We start from the raw sequence: 22,368 nt of genomic DNA on the forward strand, positions 1-22,368 counted from the left end.
ACCGCGATTGGCCGAAGCAGCGCGGAAACGGAAAATACAAGACGATAAACACGGAACGGCGGAATACACGCCGGGACAACAGGTCTGGGTGAAGCGACACCGTAGATCGGACGCCAGCCGAAAATTAACGAAAAAGATACACCTGGTATACGAAGGACCGTATCGGGTGCAAGAGGTGATACGACCGAACGCTTACCTGATCGAGGACCTCGACGGACAGACGATCGGGGTGTTCAATGCCCGCCAATTGAAACCCAACAGATTGCCGAGATTGAGAGGAGAGAGCGAGCCGGATGAAGCGAAAAGCGATGACGGGTATCACGATAACGACGACGACGACAACGATGACGGCGAGACAACCGAAACCGAACGAGAGTCCGCAAGATCGCTGACCGATTCCACGGATGACGGGGAGTCGAACGCGAGCGACCGAGAAAATGTCAACGAGGCGGAAATCAGAATGAGAGAGATTGACGCCGACGACGAGCGAGACAATGAGGAAGTGACCGAACACCGCCACGAAGAAACAATAGAGCTGAGCAGCGACATCGGCAACGACGGAGATACAGGCGGCGATAACTATGACGGGGTAGTCGAACTAAGCGGTGACAGCGGTAACGAGGATCAACCGCAAGCGGAAACGGATGAATACAGCGAAAGTAGATGGCGAGCCATCATAGACCGATGGATGCGATCCGACAGTGAGGACGAACAAAGACACGAACGAGTGTGGGCCAGACAGCCAATCGGAACGAACCACACGAACCGAAGGAGGGGAGAACGTGAACGCGAGTCGGAAATAACGGACGACGAAATCGACAGTTGGCCAACGATGGACCACCTGTACACACGCGCCGGCGACGACCGGAGTAGACCGATTGAAATCTCCGACGAGGAAGAGCCGATAGAAATATTAGAAACGGGAGAGGACGCGCCACCCAGGAGAGGGCGAATCAACACGATGCTAATGGATTGGAACGACAGCGAGGATCAATCTACCATGGACTACCAGGAATTCGAACGGGAGCTCAAACCCGTGACAGAAATACAGCAACAACGACCGACAACGATAAAATCGAAGGAGGCGGAAGCAGCTGAAGAAGACGACATCGTGGAGGCCGAATACATAGGGGGCGGAGACAGCATCATAATCAGTGGCGGCGGAGACGGTGCGTACATAATAAAAAGACAAAACGAACGATTCGCGCAAACGAGAGGGCAAAATAGAGTGTCGCGCGACGAAGCGAACAAAGAAATCGACAACGCGAATTCCGAAACCGCGAAAACGGAAACGCGCCAAGGTGACACCGAAGCGCGCGAGACGATAAACACGACCGACAAACCCGTCGAGACCGACGCGAACGCGAGTGAGCGAACACGCAAACGGGCGAAATGCGATGACGCGATCGAAACTCTCTAAACCGAGTGCGGCGCTCGCGACCGACGAGTTAGTTGTCAGGAGAACGTCGTGCGGAATAGACGCACAACCGAACGGTCGCCAAACGACGAGGTTAACGTTGCGCAAAGTCAATTACACGCGTGTGATAGACGGCAGCGGAGAACGCTTGAGAGGCATCATGATGCCATACCGCGAGTTAACGGGCGAAGAACGGTGCGACCCGGTGCGACACCCGATAGATCACCGAGATCGGGAACGCCGGGACGAATTGACGCGAGAAATAGAAGCAGTGAGCCGAATATTGGAAAATAGACAGCAATCGCGGCAAGTGATCCAATACGGGGAGTCATACGCGGCTCAACTCCCGGCGATTAGGCCCGAGGAAGACGAGCAGGTGGAAGCGGACCGCGAGGCGAACCTGCGACTAGCGCGAGCAATTTCCGCGTGTGAAGAGCATCGTAGACGAATATGGACACGATGCGTGGATACAACCATCCGACATCCCGACGACGACCGTGAGATAGCGACGGCATTGGTCACAGTGTCTCAGCAAAATCTGGAGGAACAACCAGTTCCACCGTACCGCATAATAATCGATGTGGACGGAGACGGTATCCGAGCGCACAGCTATATCCGCGGACGCGAAAGGGGCAAGGACGAAGGAGCGTTCGTGGACGAGCGAAGGGCCAGGGATGAGGCGAGACGCAGACAGAGCGCTGAGTACCGAGCACAACCGGTCGACGCACGACCACGGATCGACGGAGAAGTGAGATCTGTACCACCATCACCGAGATCGGCGCTACCACCGATGGGCCCGGTACGAGAACAAGCGGCAACGGAAGCAACGGTTGACCAGCAAACCACGCTTGCGAAACCGAGCAACGACGAGGAAGGGCCAAACGACGATGCGAGCGAAGAGGATGAGGGGAGATTCGAGTCCGAAATGACAGCGTCGACAGGCCGGACGTCAAGCGCGAGGCAGAGCGAAACGGGCGAAAGCCGAGCCACGAGCCGTCAAGCTGACGGAGCCGAGGCAGGCGAATCAGCAACCGAAGCGGAGGAGACGTCGCAACGAGCGCGGAAAAGCAACGAGGAACGTCCAAGCGGCCCGAACGGCGACGAGATGGCCGCAACACCGATCCAGCACAAATCGATGAGCGTCACCGAAGCGAACATGGGGACGACGAGCCAGATCACGTCACCCGTACAAACTGTGGCGACGACAACAACAACAACAACAACAACAACAACGGTAGCGCTACGCGAAAGCGAGAGCGAACGCGGCGATGCCACAAGCGAGTCCGAAGCAGAAAATGATGAAGTGGAGGACGGACAAAGATGCGTGAAATACGAGCGCGAGATCAGCACGTTGATCACAATCGAGAACGTGAGTAAGCGGAAAGCGTTTCAAGCAGCAATGGCGCTTAACCAGAGCCTCCTGCAGAAAGAAGGCCGGGAGGACCGCCAGCAACGGGCGGTCAAACGTAAAGCGCAATCGACACCAACGCCGAAACCGCGGCAACGCACGGCTGCCAAGTCAGTTAAAAGCCGAGTAACCGAGGGACCCTCGAAACTCGACTTGACGGGGAGATTGCAGCCGCGCGATGACCACGACCCACGCGACGCAGCCCGGGGCATCACCGTCTCACCGAGGATGGGGGCATCGTTGACCGACGCCTATTACCTCGGGAAAGAATTTTGGGCAACCAAGCCAGTGCTGGCTAAGCAGCCCATGATCCAGCTGCAACGTCAGCAAGCGGGAACGACGGACCGACGTTCCCGGGGCGAGGAGCCTGGGACGAGCAGCCAAGGGGCAGCACACCAGATGCGGAGGACGTCAGAGGCCGCGGCAACGGCCGCCGCCACATCAAGCGACTAAGCGCAAAGCGCAAAGCGCTTAGCGGGCTAGTGTGGAGCACGCGGACTCCACACATACAAATGTACATAGACTATATAGAACGTAGGTTGTAAATAAATAAATAAAACGCAATGACTTCGTCATCATAAATAGACGCGAGCGTGATTGATTTAGTTGTAAGCACATTAACATTAGGATAAGGACAAAACCCCGATAAAGGTAATATGTTGGCTACAGCCGTATGCGAGAAAGGGGTCAAGAGGTAATTCAGTTAGTTTCGGTTCTATTATTATTATTTACCGTATAGGCGAGTGCAATAGAATGAGGACGCATCGCACCAACAGCAAACAAAGGTTGAGTTTGCTGTTCGGTAATAACCTATTCCATGGGGATAAGGGCACGATCGCGAAACTACGGTAACGGGGTAACGCGGACGAACCGGAAAAGTTAACGGGCAGAGTAAGCGGCCAATAGACCGCGGATACGTGATACGGAGATGCCGCGCAGTCAATCCATCAGTTAACGATGGAATACAAGCGCGGAAACCCGAGATAGCCCATCGGCAGAGCAATTGACTCGCCAACTTAGGAGCGCGATACGTAGACGCCGCGTACTCCACTCAGCGGGTTACGATGAGTTCCGAGCGCGGTAGAGCGAAATAGCCAACCGATAGCGGAAACGGCTAACCAAAGTAGGAGCGTGATACGTGGATCCCGCGTACTCCATACAGCGGGTTACGATGAGTTCCGAGCGCGGTAGAGCGAACTAGTCAACCGATAGCGAAATCGGCTCACCGATGTAGGAGCGTGATACGTAGATCCCGCGTACTACATCCAGCGAGTTTCGATGTAATCCAAGCGCGGTAAAGCGAAATAGCTGACCAACAGCGGAATTGGATTGTCGACCTAGGTACGCGATACGGAAGTGCCGCGTAATCCATCCAGCGAATTTCGATGTAATCCGAGCGCGGTAAAGCGAAATAGCCGACCGTAGGCGAAGTCGGACTATCGGCGTAGGAGCGCGATAAGGAAGTGCCGCGTAATACATCCAGCGAGTTTCGATGTAATCCGAGCGTGACAAAGCGAAATAGCCGACCGCAGGCAGAATCGGATTACCGACGTAGGAGCGCGATACGATAGTGTCGCGCAGTCGATCCATCAAGTTACGATGGATTCCGAGCGCGGTAAGGCGAAATAACCGACCGTAGGCGGAATCGGCTTGCCGACGTAGGAACGCGATCCGGAAGCGCCGCGTAGTCGATCCATCAATTACCGATGGATTCCGAGCGTGGCGAAACGAAGGAGACAACCGGAAGCGGAGGCAAGGCATAATCGCGATTACAAACCCGCGATAAGATTCTGTATAGGTAATCGTAGCGCTTGGCGAGCAGAAACATGTAGAATCTTCTGGATTATTCCAAGACTCGAATCGTTAACTAGTAAAACGCGAGCGTAAACATGTTTGTGCGAAATGTGAAAGCGAGCGGAATGCGGAAGTGTTTGCGCTACTGCGAAGCGAGGCATACAGATGTTGGTCAGATGTGCGGCTGGGAACAAAAGGAATACGCGAATGCGAGCGAAAGAAAAGTGAAAGTGTTGACGCGCGGCTACAGGTGTTCGACATATGCGAGGCGACGAACAATCAAGCCATTCACGAGGCTGTTGACACAGCTGCCGTTCGAAGGCACAGCTGTCCGGCGATAACGACAAGTGGGGCTATCCCCACTCGATCGAGGTAGGGCAGCCGAGCCCAGGAATCGAGGATTTGTCTCTCGGCTCTCGATGCGAACGGTCTCGCATCGAGGAACTCGTCTCTCTAGATTATCACTAAGCGTAGAGTGTTGGCTTCCTGTAGTCAGGAGCATCGGCGTAAGATAGAACTTAGCCTGAACGCGTACGCGAACGGCGAGCGAGAGCGAGAACGATCCCGCTCAACGGTGCGTGATTCCGCGAGTCCATGTAACGTAACTGTAAAAGAAAAAGAAATAAATTATATTTTGCCTCTTGTTACGAAACATACGTGTGACGATTATTCGATGAAGACAACCTGCAAAGACTTACCTATCCCATTCGTAATCTCACCTGTCGGCCGTCCGAAATCCTCCATCGACGAACGCACAGAGGCTGAGGCCCAGCCAAGCGGCTGTCCAGCAGAAGCGAAGGAAGTCCCTTGAGCGGAGAGGTCCAACAGGTCCAGCGGGTCGATCCGGAGACAGATGGAAGCTGAAACAGAGTCGTAGAGAGGGGAATTAGCAAAGTCAGCGAAAGGTTGGTTCTCATTCAAAGTATCTTTCTCGATAGGCCGAGGTTAAAATCGAGTGGCGACCGTGATAATTAATGACCTCAAGGGCGTGTGGTTAATGTCAATCCTCCGTCCGGCTACAATTGCACCTAACAAAGCTCTCGAATAATCAGAAATTACTTCTTCTGGTTTAGTTGCACCCATACGTAGCCATTCTTTAATCCAATATTCTATCGAATTCGTATCATGTTTTTCAGAAATCATTTGATGAACTGGTATTATTAAACCTTCGACGTCCACAACAATGACATATAAAAATATGTGGCCACTCTGTAAACCATCTGTAATTTGGATCCGCAAGACAAAATTTCCTGTTGCGTCCATAGCAATTCTTTTATACGATTTTTTTCGGCAATATTCTCTGTATACATGCATTTGCATTGGAGTTCTATAATGCACACAAATTTTATCTAAAGTAATTTCATGTATACTACCGCAGTATGAAGATGTATGCTTCATGTTTCTTATGGTATAAATTGGATCTTTATCATCTTTTGGACCAACATCTAAAGTTTTATCATGATACTCTTGCTTCACTTTACGAAGTACAGATGATTCATATAAAAAAGGAGGTTCAATATCACCAATTTGCATTTCTTTCATGGCTAGCCTTCTTCGCCAATTTGAGGCCCCCTCAACTAACAAATCTTTACCAACTGTTTGTCGTTTTTGGAAACAAAGTTGTCGTTTAATTTTTTCGTGTGTAATTGTAGAAGTATCTTTTGTAACACATCGCATAATTAAAGGTTCTCCTCTCTTAGGTTCTGTGTCGACATAAGCAGTAAAAGAAGGTTCACATGTTTTACTTTTGCATTTTCCATTAATTGTAATAAAATGCGAACGCTTGTCGGAAAAAAAATTTTTGCCCTTTTAAATACGTATGCACATGGTAATCTAAATTGTCGCCAGAATTCGTCGCTAATGATATCGCTCCAAACACCAGGCTTCAGGCAACTATATGTTTTGTCCTTATATTCTATATATCCAGCTTTTATTTCACTCCAAAGCTCATGTGTTATATAAAGATTGAATGTGCTTAAATCATCATTCTCTTTTGTACTATCTAATGTAGTATTAGTTGACTCAGTAGTATTCAACAAGGACGTCGTATTGTTGCTTTTTTCAAATTTATCTTCTTCAATGTTTAAGTTTAATTTCATCTGTGTTAAAATTCCTCGTCTGTTTTCACGCACATTTATGTATACATCATGTGCCTTCCATTTCTTATTTAAACTGTTACTGATATCCTGCCATATTTTTGAAGTATATGCTGGTAAATTATTCTTATCTTTTAAAAGAGTATCAGAGAACATTTCGAGAGCTGCTACAGCTTCGTTCACTGATACAGCAGAAACACGTGGCATCTGTAAAAGGATTAAAAGAATGGATATAAAACATCATGAGTCAGTATTATACATATACTCAAGTCTTAAACACCTACAACTATAAAATATTATTTATTTTTATAAAGAATTTATAAAAAAGAGAGGAAACATTGAGAGAGAGAAAAAAGATTGCATAAGAAAGTAGCAAGAGTAAGTAAATTCTAGAAAATTGTTGTTAAAAAAATAGTAACATATATAATACAAATCTATAATCTAAAAAAAAATCGATGTTTTCAACATTTTATTCTAAAATTTGATTTAAGTTTATTATCTAATGTTTGCACAAGCTCGCGCACAAGCCTGAACTCTAGAATTAGATGAGGAAGGAACAAATGAAAAGAATCCGTTTATTGAGAGAGAGAGATTGCGTTTCGTAATATATATGTAATTCAAAAATAAGAAGTTTATAGTGGGCAGAACTATACAAAGAATACCAACATTTGTTGCATAAGAGAAGGGAAACTGCCCTAAAACCTTCCCAGTATTCGTGAACAAAATTGTACATAAATAATATAAAAGACAATAGAAATACAATAAATGTATCAAATACAGAAAATTAAACAAATAAATTGTTATTCGAGAACAGTCCTTTCTTTTTAATTCTGGCAAAATATATTTGCATTCACTGATGCAATTTGTTATTAAATGAATTGATTCGTCATAAGAGGAATAAAATTAGTATGCTCATATATAATATTATCTCGACGTAGTCAAGATCAGAACTAGTTGTTATTTATCAAAGAAAGGATCGTTAAAAACATAGACATAAATCAATTAGAAACATGAATATCAGTTCAGATATAATTCAAACAATCGGGGAAATAATGCATCAATCTTTTAGTTAAATCATGAATAATTGTCATCGGCCTTGTAGATAATATTCTTCGTAATTCGAATATTGACTGAGTATTACAGAAATTGTGTACAAACCACGGCACAGAAATATTACTTACAACATGAGCTATTATTACGACACGAGAGATAAAGACGACAAGAGCAATAAGTTTTCAATGAAGTGTACTGAATTACAATTGTAGTAGGCTTTCAATCTTTGATTGATACATTAATTCGACATAAACCAAACGCAATATTAGATAATAATAAATTGGCAGAATAATCACGGTGATAATACAAAGAATAATATATCGAGAGATATCATCAAAACGTATAAAAACTGGTAACAGAAGTTATCGCAAGTAACGTGGTTATAAACGTTATGAACGATTCGTGAAAGCTGCTCAAATACGCACCGCAATGTTATCACGTGAAAATATAATTCAATATCTATTGGGAGATATTCTCAAAAAACGCAAGCAAAAAGTAAATATATCTTATCGCAGACAATGTAATGTTAAACGATTATTCAGCGTGAAGCACGTACGCATAAGAAAGGAATAACGTAAAGAATTTACATGTTTCGGGTTTATCACGGAATATCAATCTTACAAAATGAAATAGTGACTGTCTCTAATTGTTAATGAAATAATTATAATCAACGAAATAAATAATTACAGTAATTTTAAACTGAGCTCAGTATTATCATTAGACTCGAAATGAAATTTTACTGTCCCTTTCAAAAGGCGAGGAAGTTTTCCTCTCAATTGCTCTCGTGATCTCTGAGAGGATTGATTATCTCTCTCGTAACGGTAGACGAAGGTCTAACGTTCACTCTCTGTAACGGTAGACGAAAGTCTAACGTTTCCACTCGAGTATATTTAAACAGGTTACCTTTCATAGACGATAACATCACCTAGGATGTTCACACAATGAGTATATTAAGGTGGTTTATTCGCGACTATGTGAGTCAAAATAAACCTCATTTTAAAACTTCTAATTTCATACACTTTCATAGTCGACTAAATTCATTAATGAATTTCTCAAAATGATTGTATATCACAAATCGAATAAATAATCAATAATAAAAAAGAGGCGAATGAAAATAGTCCAATTTTCTTAGCGTAGTACAGAAGAGCTTCAGATGTGGCAACGTCGCAACATTCATGTAAACAAATGGTTGCACGTGTATCGTTCGGAGCAATAAACTTAGAGGTTAATTTTATTTAAGTGCAACATTTACTATCATGAACGAACAACCGCGTTTTAAAGGACGCTTTATCAAACAAAAAGTGCTTGACCACAAAAGAAAACGCGCAGAACTATTGACAAAAAAACAAGCCGAATGGCGAAACACAGCCGAAGTGAAATACCCATGTGAAGGGCGACACGTTGTTACTCTCAAAACGCTGGGAAAGAATTTGAAATGCGGAAAATGTGGATCTGTCTTATCCCTAGAAAATGTCGAGAAAGAGAAAAAAGTTGGGTTACTTTCCGTCCTGAGTGTCAAGTGCCTTACATGTTCAATGTACACACTTGTACCGACCGATGATGAGCATACCGTTAATAATGCTGCGAAGAAATTTATAAAAAATGCAGTTCACAATGATGTTACGACGGATGCAGCACTGAGTAAATATTTATATTTATTATTTATCATTACGTTTCTTTGCAAAATATTATTAGTCTGTGAGAAAATGTAGAAAATTGTAATTCGATAAGATTAGTATATAATTGATTTATAAGAAATGTTAAATTTGATATACAATTCGCATTCTTTCAATATACTAGATAAAATAATTGTACTATTGTGAATTTCTCCGTCAAACTTCATCAAGTTAAAAAATGTTCATATCTATTTCATTCCAGGCACTTTTCACGCAGGCATTGGTATCACACAGCTGAATAAAATTCTCGCATGCTTTGGCGTTTCTTCCATTCCTCCAAGTTTATTCAGAAAGTATGAGCAGGAAGTTGGGTTCATAATTGAGGAAGCTGCAAAAGAAAGCTGTAAGAAAGCTACTATGGAAGAGAAGAGATTAGTTTTAGAAAAAATTGAAGAGCTGCGACAGATGTTGTAAGATTAATACAAGTTTTTGATTCATTTTTCTAATTATCAATGATAATTAGAATATAGAATGATATTTATTAGAATAAGTATTGAATAAGAATCTCTTAATTAAATAAGTTAATATTCTGAAATTATGCATTCACTAAGCGACTTTTTAGTATCAGTGTCAAAATGTAATTTTATTCACAAGATTTTTTCTTTTTATAATTTTTGTTTTAATATTAAGATAAATATAATTTTTTATAATAAGAAACGACGTTGTATTTTACAATATAAGAGTACAGAAAATACTTTTAGGAATAAACATCGTCAGTGATCATGTAATTCAAAACACGGTGCGGTCTCGCTTCGCGTATACTTGGCGCGAGACACTACCGTGTCTCTTGATATACTTATGTTCTAATAAAATCATAAGAAAACAATATAAAATGCAAAAGACGTCTAATAAACTATTTTATATACACAATAATTTCATTTTTCCAACGTTCTATTATTTTCCATTTTTTTTCTATGTCAATAGGCCAGATGACTTCAAAGAAGAATTTGCTAATGAAATGTATGTATTTGATGAAGTTGCTTTGTTGAATCTAGAGAATGATATGAGCAGTACAAGAAAACTCAATAAAATTCTTGGCAAAATTGTTAATATCATAGTATCTTACGATATGGGTTGGAGTAAAAGAGGAAATGGTAAGAGCTACGATAGTTTGAATGGATATGGAGCTGTAATCGGATTTTTGACGGGCAAGATACTTGATTATGGTACACGAAATAGAAAATGCCATATGTGTGACGTGGGACGTAAAAACGCTGTTCATGACTGCCGAAAAAATTACAAAGGCAGCGCTAAATCGATGGAGGCTGATGTTGGTGTCGAACTTATTACCTCTAGCAAAATATTAGAAGAAGTGGGCGTGGAAGTAAAAGTTGTCATTGCGGATGAAGATTGTACACTGATGCCTGCGATAAATCGTGAGAATTTGAAGAAGAAGAAGAAGAAAGTAATTTACAAACTTGCAGATATCAACCACGTTAAAAAAAATCTGTCAAAGAAAATCTACAAAATCAAACCTCAGTTTAAAGAATTGGCTAAGAAAGGTTTAATATCGCATATTAAAAAATGTTTTTCTTATGCTCTAGCTCAATCAAAACAAAACTCAGAAAGGCTTGCAAAAGCTGTAAGATGTATTCCTGACCATTTATTTAACTCTCACGAGAATTGTGGAGAATGGTGTCGGAGCAAAAAAAATAATAAGTCAGGGTTGATGAAACATAAATTTACTCTAAAAGATGAAAAATTACATATAGAGTTGAATAAAATTTTCTCCAATTATGCAGACAATGCTTCTAAATATACTATAATTGCTTCCAGTAATCCGAACGAATCGTTCAACAGTATCGTATCTTATCAACTTCCTAAAAATAAATCATATAGTGTAAGTAATTCGGCAGATTTTCGCGTTGCGACAGCCGTATTACTGAAAAATGAAGGACACGCATTTATACCTGATGTTAAACGTAAGTTAGGAACTCCTGTTAGTGAGAATACCAAACTTTTTTGCGAGAAACTGGATCAAAAAAGGGTAAAAAATTCCACGTTATCCCAGAGCATAGAGGCTAAGATGCGTAGAGCACAACTTAAAATTGAAAGAGAAAATTTGAGAAAAACGTTGGAAAATCGCGAAGGTATTACTTATCAAAGCAACATTTCGTTTGACAGTGTTGATAATATGAAGTGCATAGAAGAATCAACAATTTTATCTGTAGAAAATTGTAAATTGGTTTGTTTTGATCTTGAAACATCTGGTCGTCGAAAAGATGCAGATGTATTGCAAATAGCAGCAAAAGTTGATGAGAACATTTTTTCCATTTACATTGAACCAACACAAATCGACAATGAAGCTAGTCAAGTGAATGGTCTAGAAAATATTGATGGAGAGCTATTTTTGAATGGTGAGAAATTACTCACTGTGAGTATGCGTGAAGCTTTACAAGCGTTTTATGAATTCTTATCTAAATTCACCAAAGGTTCATTGTTGATTGCGCATAATGCAATATTTGATATAACTTTCCTAGTCAAAGAAATAAAAAAGTATTCATTGGTTGACGAGTTCAAAAAAATTATTTATGGCTTTAGCGATAGTTTAAAATTATTCAGAAAAAAATTGTCAGACCGTAAAGGTCCAGGTATGTTCACTCTCGCAAAATTGGCAGAAGACTTTTTAAAAAATGATTCATTCGAAATGAACTTCCATGAAGCTACGTTTGATGTTATCGTATTAGAAAAATTGGTACGTCAGTTGTTAGATGTTGAAAGTTTATTTTCTTGTGCATGCCTTTATGCAACTGCAATCAATAAATCCATTAATGATAGGGAAATAAATTCTAAAACTAAAACTTTTTCGGCTATGAAAGGTGTTATTACGGATTACATGATGAAAAAATTAGCAGCTTCGGGAATCACATATAATAACTTAGTTCACGATTTTAAAACCAAGGGTGATACATATATAGTTTCATTATTATCAGAATCGCGAGGAGACAAAAAGCGAATAACGAACAAGAAACAAATTATTAGTTCTATTATTAACCATTTAAATAGTATTACTAGTTAGTAGATGGAGGATAATTTCTCCAAGATTTATCAGACTTTTAACTGAAAAGTACAACTTAGAATTATAGAAAATCTATATCACACGAGACTGAATGTAGATAACAATATAATAAATATTGAGAAATCGTACTGATAAATTATTTGATTTGTGAGATTGTCTACATGAAATGTATGGACTGTATGCAATATTCATACTTGTTATAGAATGTATGTTATATGTTAATAAACAAAGTCTTTGTATTTTCAGAGAAAAATATATAAAAATCGTTGTAATGAAATGTTATTATTACACATATTCATTCCCTACTGAATTCAACTTGATCGACAAAAGATATTTTTCATGCTTGCTATTTATTTATGGATAATTCAAATGCGAAGCATTCCCTTAAACTAAAATTTCTATTATCGTTGTCATCGTATATACACTGTTTTGTTAATTTTCGAATAAGGTATCTTTATATTAAAGTTACATGTTAAAGTCACATTGGTACAGTTCCTTTCTGAAATGAATAATTGAAATAAAAGCCGGAAATTATCTAAAAATGATAAAGTCGTCTTAAATAAAAATGAAAACGGATAAATTTATTCATATATGTGACTTGTATTCGCTTTATAACTCCATTCAAGATGATTTTCGTAGAAGTGTAAAGAAGACTTTTAACCTATGCAACTCGCGTTATGTATTCAAAGCGCGACGTTGCCACATATCCGAAGGTTTGTGATCACAGTGAGGAATGGACTGAAATCGATGTCTTTTAACTAATTTTGTGAACATTCTATACGGTTGAGATTGTTGGCTTTGGTACCATATGATTCGGAAGACACTCCTCTGTTTTTATTCTAATTTTCAACCTGTCTTTTCTATAATTTACTACCATCAATTTATCTCAAAATTACGCGTCGTCCGCCATAAACGCAATGCTTAAGATAGGGAAAAAAGCATATTTTTAGACAATAATATCTCGGAAACTACACGGTCAATCCATTTCAAATTTAGCATGAAGATTCGTCAGTTGCTTAATTACTTTTACTGAAAAAACTGCATCGATCTGTTTTCATAGGTTATATGGACATACCACCTTAAAAGGGCTCAATCCTTATCTCTCTCGTTTATCCAAGACTTCGAAAGGGCTCGTGATTCCTGTTGAAAAGGCTCTTTCGCACGTTTCAGCAAATGGCTGCCTTCCTTCGTTCCACGTGCCGGCATGGCTCGCCGGGACGGATATCCCTGGATTCCTCTCGGTGACAATCGTAGTTTTACGTATCTTTCGTTAACTGATGTATGATAATTAGTTACTGCACACGAATAAGCAGATTTCAGCGACCGCACAACTTTATCGCGAAAAGATGACGCAATTACGTATCGAACTTAGCTACAACGCACGATGTATCGTGCACGAGATCTGGGTAACGAATGCTCGCTCGCCCGGGCTGCGCGCCCCTCCCAATATCCTTACGCAAGCGCGCGGGAAGCCCGCGCTCGACCGTTCTCGAGCGCCTGGGTTACTACGCGGTCGGACCTATTTCGCGCATACACATTCGCGCTTGCCGACCTACCGCAATACGAACGCCATAGATGGCCGCACTTATACAATCTCTCTCTCTTTACACGTTGATTTCAAACATCTAAAGTTATTATATAAATATATTCATTTTCTTTAAATATACAATATTACAATCTACATAAAAATAAGAGCATATATGTTTTTAACTACAAATAAAGATAAAATAATATGTATAAACAATTAATCTCAAAGTTTAACCCTAAATCAGAAAACTACTGACTTATTTGCATTTTATATATATTTATTAAGTCATATACATATATATAGTTATATATATTAAGTCATTTGAAATTTTTATGCTAACAATAAGTAAAACAAAATTTAACCACTTTATGTGCAATAATGTAATATTGTATAAAATATCACGACACTAATATGATTGCAATATAGTGACAGCATGCCCAAGTAACACGGTGACGTCTGAAGACGTCATGATGACGTATTATTGACGTTATTAAAGGTCGATTCAGACGTACTGTACTGTACCGTGCACGGACAGAAAAATTAGACAAGGATTCCTATTGTCTAAAGGTCGATTCAGACATAACCGTGCCATACCCATACCGTATCCGTACCGTGCACGGACAGAAAAATTAGACAAGGATTCCTATTGTCTCCATTCTTGTCTAATTTTTTTGTCCGTGCATGGTACGGATACGGTACGGGTACGGCACGGTTATGTCTGAATCGACCTTAATTTTTCTGTCCGTGCACGGTACGGATACGGCACGATTATGTCTGAATCGACCTTTATACATTTAACGCCACTTTGCTACCTGAGTTTTAATATCATATTTTGTTTACCTTATTAATAAATAGATTATTATTTAAGATTTATAAGTATCTTCAATAAGAATAAATAAAAGAAGACAATTCGTATGCAACAACAAACATATAAAATCTAGCAACACAATCAGAGAGAGTTACATACAACCTCATTTATTTATAAGGTTATATCATTCCGCGATTTATGTCGCTACTAACGTCAATAACATCGATACTAGCGCTTTGCACCATGGTAATAATCTTACTTATCCATCGGTCATCGGGAAGGAATTATCACACACTATCAAACGAGATGAAACTATCATAAAATAAATAATGCTTATAATTATACAGGTTGTCCCAGATTTTTTGTGACTGTCAATGACAGACTTCGGAAATTATTTTGAGATAAAAATCCGTTATCAGAATGATGAGACTATAATACAAAATCGATTTTTTATATAAAAGAAAAAATCATTTCACGCGAGTATTTTTTTTTGTATTATTAATTACAGTTTTGGCTAACAATCATCGGGAATGGACTACCAAACGTCAGCACGCGACCACCAAACGAATCCTTACAGTTAAAATGATATACGCAGTCAGGAAAGCCGAGTTTTACAAGAGGGGGGGCTAACTTCACGCGCATATGTCTTTTTTTCGCATTATTAGTCACAGCTTTGACTACCAATCATCAGGAATGGACTACCAAACGTCAGTACACGACCACCAAACGAATGCTTACAGTTAAAATAATGTACGCAGTCTGGAAAGCCGAGTTTTACAAGAGGGGGGCTAACTTCACGCGCATGTCTTTTTTTCGCATTATTAGTTACAGCTTTGACTACCAATCATCGGGAATGGACTACCAAACGTCAGCACGCGACCACCAAACGAATGCTTACAGGTAAAATGATATACGCAGTCTGGAAAGCCGAGTTTTACAAGAGGGGGGGCTAACTTCACGCGCATATGTCTTTTTTTTGCATTATTAGTTACAGCTTAAACGAATGCTTACGGGTAAAATGTTATACGCAGTCTGGAAAGCCGAGTTTTACAAGAGGGGGGGCTAACTTCACGCGCATATGTCTTTTTTTCGCATTATTAGTTACAGCTTTGACTACCAAACGTCGAGAATGGACTACCAAACACCACCAAACGACCACCAAACGAATGGTCATAGTTATTATTGGATTTTCAGTAGTGGGGGGGCCAATTTCACACAGCTTCTTCGTAGCTATGTGCGAATTATAGACGATGTCTATAGCCAAAGTCACGCACAATCACTCGGTCCGCAAACAGTCAATCAAGGATTAGGATGAAGAATGTTCCGCAAAATAATTCTTATTCGTGTCAATTTAACAAAAATAATATTATAATTTATTGTTAAAATAGCGAAAGTATAATCGTAAAATTACAATTCACGGATGTTGCCCGGGTACAGTCTTTCGAACTTGTGATTATCGAAAGTTCAGGTTACATATCCGTGAACACGTACGATAAATCAAGACTTTTAAACGGTAATCGCGTATTGCGAAACTTGTCTTTCTCATTCGTATGATTCGGTTCTCGAATAACGAAATTATTCTAAGTATCACGCTCGCACTACGAAACACGTCCGTTCGCTACGACAGTCGCTCGAAGAAAGACCTCGATGTCTCCCCTCGGCATCCCCACTTTGGGTTTCCGCATGCGCAACCGGCGCTTCGGTGAACACGTCCACCGAGTCGGTCGTTCGCCCTCTCGCTCTATCATAAAACTGTCTCTCTCTTTTTCCGTTACTCGACGTCGTAAACAACTTTTTTTACTAATAAAACTCGCGAACATGAAATTTCCTGCGCTGCTACGCAACATTATAAAAAGCATGAAAATAATAATGTTGATATTTTAAACATCAAAAATGACAATTATATGATCAATACTTTTTTCATTTTAGCAATATGCATTAAAATTAACGCAAATATTCTCTCGCATGACGATCCATAAAAATAAATAATTACTCACCCGAATTACATAAAATCTTAATTACCTTAATGCAAATACGTTACTTTATCACAAATTACATTATTTCATTATATTTTAACTTATTTCAGGTATTTTCATCGTGAATAACGCATTGCAAAACTCTATCTCTATTATTCTTATTAATTCTCTTTTTATTTTCAGGTACGCTGTTTCCGCGCTGGATCATCATAATCATCATCAGGTAAGTATTTAATAATAATAATCGTATATAAAAAAACAGGTACCTAAGTATTAATAAACGCATAATTTTCCCTTTTCAGGTACTTCGGTAAAATACTTTCAATACGCAACAACCGTTTGCAAAATAACGCCATGTAACATGGAAAGTTGTCGCATTTCCATTTCTGTCATTAATTTCAACGTCAAACTTTCGGTACGAATATCGAGGTACTGACCTACGATAATAAACTTCCTCAAAAACGAACATTTTGCAAATCTTACTTGAGATTATCAAATCTTATTTCAATCTAATGTCTTTAATGCTATTTAGTTCGCTTTATTATCGAAACTACGAAATCTCAACCTTCAGGTCAATTTTCTTAATAATTGCTCGATTTTCGCATTGTACGGTTTAATGGCCTTATTTTGTGTCATCGAACACTAATCTATCGTTATACAACGATAAAACTTAAAATTACGCAAGTTGATTTTTACGCGAACACGTCGATATGCGACAATGTTAAATAATATGAATTCTGACTCTAAAATCATACAGCACTCTTCGGTTTACTTCTCTAAATAAGAATCTGTCAAAATAATCGACGATTTATCCGAATTACAGATTTTAGCTATCACGAGTGTCGTTGACTGAAATTCTATTATATCCCTATTCGCTCCAACCATGCCTTTCGTATCCCACGAATTTCTAACAGTCGTTTGTTCCGGAAAACAAATGATCGTGAGAGAATCCTCTCCACGCCGGAAAAAAGTTATTGTGGCAGGAAACCTCAGGTAAAAATTTCAAAGTCCTAGCTCATTTACTCTCGAAACGGCGAACAATCAAAATCTCGGTGGAACACGAAAGTGCATGGTTGGAGGATTACGTCAGTGTTGTGTGAAAGGTAAATGAGCATTTTTTTCGATAAAAATGTATTTTTGTGTATAATTTAACCGTATTTAAAATATTTTTGTCGTTAAAAAAAATTTAACATTCCACAGAGGTCTATTATGGCTCAGAGGCAGGTGGAAGAGATGGGGAGGAGCTACGATTATAAAAAAAATAATTTTTTTACATAAAAAATATCTGTCACACTTCAAATTCGCCTTTTCTTATTCAGAAATTCTTTTTCTAGCATTCTTTAAGTCCTTAAAGTCCTTCTGTACCATTTAAAAATGACCAAATTTGCGGCGACGAAATTAAGTATTCCTATTTAATTAATAATTATCTCATATTTTTTTTCTCATTTGCACTACTTTTAGCTTTAATTTGCGTTTTGGTTCATTAAGCTTCGTCAATTTGTTCGTGAGTTATGATTTTTTAAGTAAAACGAGTCGTAACGTGTGTTTGTCAACATATAATTGTTGTAAAAAAATATTTAAATAAATGATTTCCAGATTTTCTTTACATTGATTTTTAGTCGAAGGTACAAAGATATTATAATAATTTCTGGGGAATTTTTAAAAGCTATTAACATTTTGAAAAACACGTCTGACTTGAAAGTGTATGGTTGGAGGATTAAAGGGGCGGAAAAAACGTTGGAGTGAATAGGGATATGTTCGCTTGAAAATGCAGTATTTTTCGACTAATTATTGCCTATCGGATTCAGTTAAGTACGTTTAAATCAAAATATCGCAATAAAGTGGAATATTTAAAGTTATCGCAAAGTTTCACCTCAGACGGTGATTTTCTATAATAATGCGAAACTCGCCGTAAAAAGTGTCTGGGTTTGTTTATCTCGTTCCTCAAAATACAAATCTATCGTTATAATAACGCTCCATCGCTTAGTTTAAGTTTCGACTTTAGGATATAAAATTCTATAATATTAGTAAAATTGAAATAAAAAACATATGTTTCGCTTAGTTTAGTCGTAAGAAACAATACAAGCCCTCATAGATCTCGATCGGTTGATAATTGACAAAGTTGTCTCATCCGCGTATACGGGTCTTAACCCTTTGACACCTATTCTCGAAATAAGCATCCGATCGCTTCGCGAATCGACTAGATCGACTCGTCTCGTCTCGGTGATAAAACTTTCGACTCTCTTAAGGTAGCCAAATGCCTCGTCATCTAATTAGTGACGCGCATGAATGGATTAACGAGATTCCCACTGTCCCTATCTACTATCTAGCGAAACCACTGCCAAGGGAACGGGCTTGGAAAAATTAGCGGGGAAAGAAGACCCTGTTGAGCTTGACTCTAGTCTGGCACTGTAAGGAGACATGAGAGGTGTAGCATAAGTGGGAGATGGCAACATCGCCGGTGAAATACCACTACTTTCATCGTTTCCTTACTTACTCGGTTAGGCGGAGCCCGAAACTTTCGCTCGAAAAACATAAAATTATCCATCGGATACAAAGTTCGCTAAATCTAACCCTTTATGCCCGCACATGAAATGCGTGGTTTTGTTCGCACAAAAACTATATATTCTCGTTCAGTAGAACTAGTTGAGTAATAAAATATCATTTTTAAGCGTCTCAAGCTCTTAATCAGTAATGTCACTATAATCGTCGCGCAATCGATTCGATCATCACAGAACTTTGAAACTACATTTGTTTACTTGTAATACAACTCTATTCAATAAATTTAACTCAAATACACGAATAATTACTTTCTCGTAATTCATTTTAACAATCCGCGCATTCTCACATGTTTGACTGCGTTATACGATGTAAAGGTACCATTTCATGCGCAGTGTGCAGCCGCAGCAGTTCGCTGTGATTGGTTGAAAATTTTTTATAACATGACACACTTCCGGCGCAAAATACATTTTACCGCATCTCGTTCTTCTGTTTTGAAGTTCAACCAAACGAACAAAGAGCAGCAAAGCTGGATTCCGTCCAGTCGCTCGAAGTCAAAGTCAGGAAAGCGAGCAATATTTACATACGTACTTGGTGTAGTGTTTGCAACAAATGTTAAGGAATGTATAATTGAGAGAATGGCGTTCAATAAGGCATAGAAAATGTTTATGAATAATTAATTGTAATGTAAGCAAAAGTCATAACCTCAATTTGTCAATATCACAAACGTAATTGATAAACCGCAATTATTATAATTTTTTTAAGCTTGGTTATTATAAAAGTAATCTTATAATTTAGAAATTCATAATTTATTCTCTAAATAAAGAAATTTTGGTAGTATTACTTTTCTGCTTTTTAAATCGTTTAATGAAAAATTGCACATGTATAAACAATATAATCTAAATGCGTTGACTATTAATTTATTTTTCTGTTAGATAAAACGTGTTAATACTTGTGGAATTTGTGAAGAAATTACGGAAGAATCATTAATTTCAAATCATAAATGCTTGGAAGGATATAAACGTTACTTCACTGATGGAAACAGATATTTTTATCCAGTATGCGGTAAATATAAATAATAATAATGTGTGCTGTAGATTCTTGAAAAATGATGAAAATAAATGATATAACTGTGTATATAATGTATGTGATGATTTTTTTATATAGATAATGGATTAATAATGCGACGAAGTGCTATGGATAATGGTGTAGAAAGCATTGTACTTGATGAGCCATCGAGTCATCTAGAAAAAAATACAGGTGAACATGGTGCGGTTGAAGAACCTTCTTCAGTCAATAATTCTTCTGATTCAACGGAATTAGAAGAATTGCTTATAGAAGAGGTTTCAAAATGGGAAGCATTATACAATTATAATCTACCTTTAATACAACGTAATAGAGCAATAACTGGTGAAGCATGAAAAGCGGTTTCGGAAGCTCTGCAAGGTATTACAAATATGTGATATTGAATAACCTGTGAATATATAAATGTTTAAACTCTTTGGATGAAAATAATTAGCTGTTTTGCTAATATATTTTATTTATTTTTATAGGACGTTTGAGTCCAAAAGAAGCTGCAAAAAAATGGAAGATATTACGAGATACTTATTATCGTAAACTGGCGGAAGAAAAATTACCTAGTGGATCAGGACGACCTACTACAAAGCGAAAATGGAAACATTTTGATCAGTTGGATTTTTTGCGCGATGTATCTTTAAGAAAAAAGTATTGCATTGTTTTAAAATTATTTCAACTTTGAATTAACATTATATAACTTTCATTAATGTTTTAACTGATATAATTATATTATTAAAGAACAACTTCAAATCTTTCTAACGATGAGGAAAATGAAAAAAATATTCCACCGATTCCAAAGAAAAATTGATCTTGTAAGTATTTCGTGTTTTTAATATTTATCCTTGTGAAAATATAAAAAATTATCACTTATTTTGTATTGATAGCAAACCTGTCATCAGAAAGCACAGAATCAAGTGTTGCAATCAACAAAATTGCAGATGCAATTACAACAATGAACGCTATCTCCGAGCCTATTAAATTACCAGCGTTACCACCTTTAGTAAAGCAAGATGAAGTAGATGGTCTGTTCCTAATAATGGGTACACAAATTCGGAAGCTGCCAGAGAAAGAAAGAAACACCCTTATATTTGAAATGATGTCTTTCTTCAGAGAAAAAATATCACGTTTTTCTCATCTTTTGTGACTTTTTCATGCAAACAATGCAGGGTAGTGTAATAATTGCTTACACCAAAGTATTTTATTTTTTTTATTATGTTTAAAAAGTCTAGATTATAATTACTAGTATCAAAGTTTTTTTTCATTATTATTATCTTCTATGACTCTTATGTCTATTTCTATCAATGCAGATTAACTTTAATCTCGGTTTAATTTACCTTTCATCTTTTTCTAATTTTAAGAGTTAGATAAAGATAGAAAGTAAGTTAAACCAAGATTAAAATTAATCTACATTGGTAGAAATGGACATTATGCAAACAATGCAGGTTATTGTAAGAATAGCTTTTTTTTTATTACGAGGGAGAAATCTCTGGATACCCCCTCCCCCGGGGCAGGGAGGGCGGTTATGCGGGAGTTGCACCCGCTAAAACTCCCCCGGATGTTCCTCTCGGCGCTATAAAGGGGAGGCCCTGGGTATTATTATCCTTCCGCGAGCCTCCCCACGCCATGTCCATCGGACTTAACTAACTTGTGGCAGATGGGGGAACATCACTCCCATCCGCCACCCCCCCCTTCCGGAGTTGCTTTCGCACGGGCGCACGGCGGTCCCCGGCCGCGCGCCCGCCCCCGGGCGAGGAAAGGAGGAGTGACCGCTGCCGGAGCAGCGAGTTTCTCCCTCCCTCGCGCCCTCCCGTGGAGAGCAGGGGGGGAAGAACCGAGAGTCCGGGAGTGTTGCCACTCCCGGAGGATCCGGCCCCCCCGTTCCCGTTGCGGCCCGCGGGGAGCACCCGTGGCGGAACCCCCTTGAGGGATCCGCCCAAGCCCCTCCCGAGCCGCCGCGCCTCCTTCCGGCCTTTCGGCCCTTGCGGCGGCGAGCAGATCGATCTCCTCGAGAGGGAAG

General features: G+C 39.3%; 1 long non-coding RNA gene across 1 annotated transcript; it reads left to right on the top strand.

Moving 5' to 3' along the window:
* Positions 1-20,407: 20,407 nt before the first annotated feature.
* LOC139818185 (uncharacterized) lies at positions 20,408-21,646 on the top strand. The gene is made up of 4 exons (XR_011733410.1): positions 20,408-20,720; positions 20,828-20,999; positions 21,090-21,163; positions 21,236-21,646. It is a non-coding gene; the product is annotated as an uncharacterized lncRNA (long non-coding RNA).
* The last annotated feature ends 722 nt before the right edge of the window (positions 21,647-22,368 follow it).

The sequence above is a fragment of the Temnothorax longispinosus genome, chromosome 8 (genome assembly GCF_030848805.1).
Source record: "Temnothorax longispinosus isolate EJ_2023e chromosome 8, Tlon_JGU_v1, whole genome shotgun sequence".
NCBI lineage: Eukaryota > Metazoa > Arthropoda > Insecta > Hymenoptera > Formicidae > Temnothorax > Temnothorax longispinosus.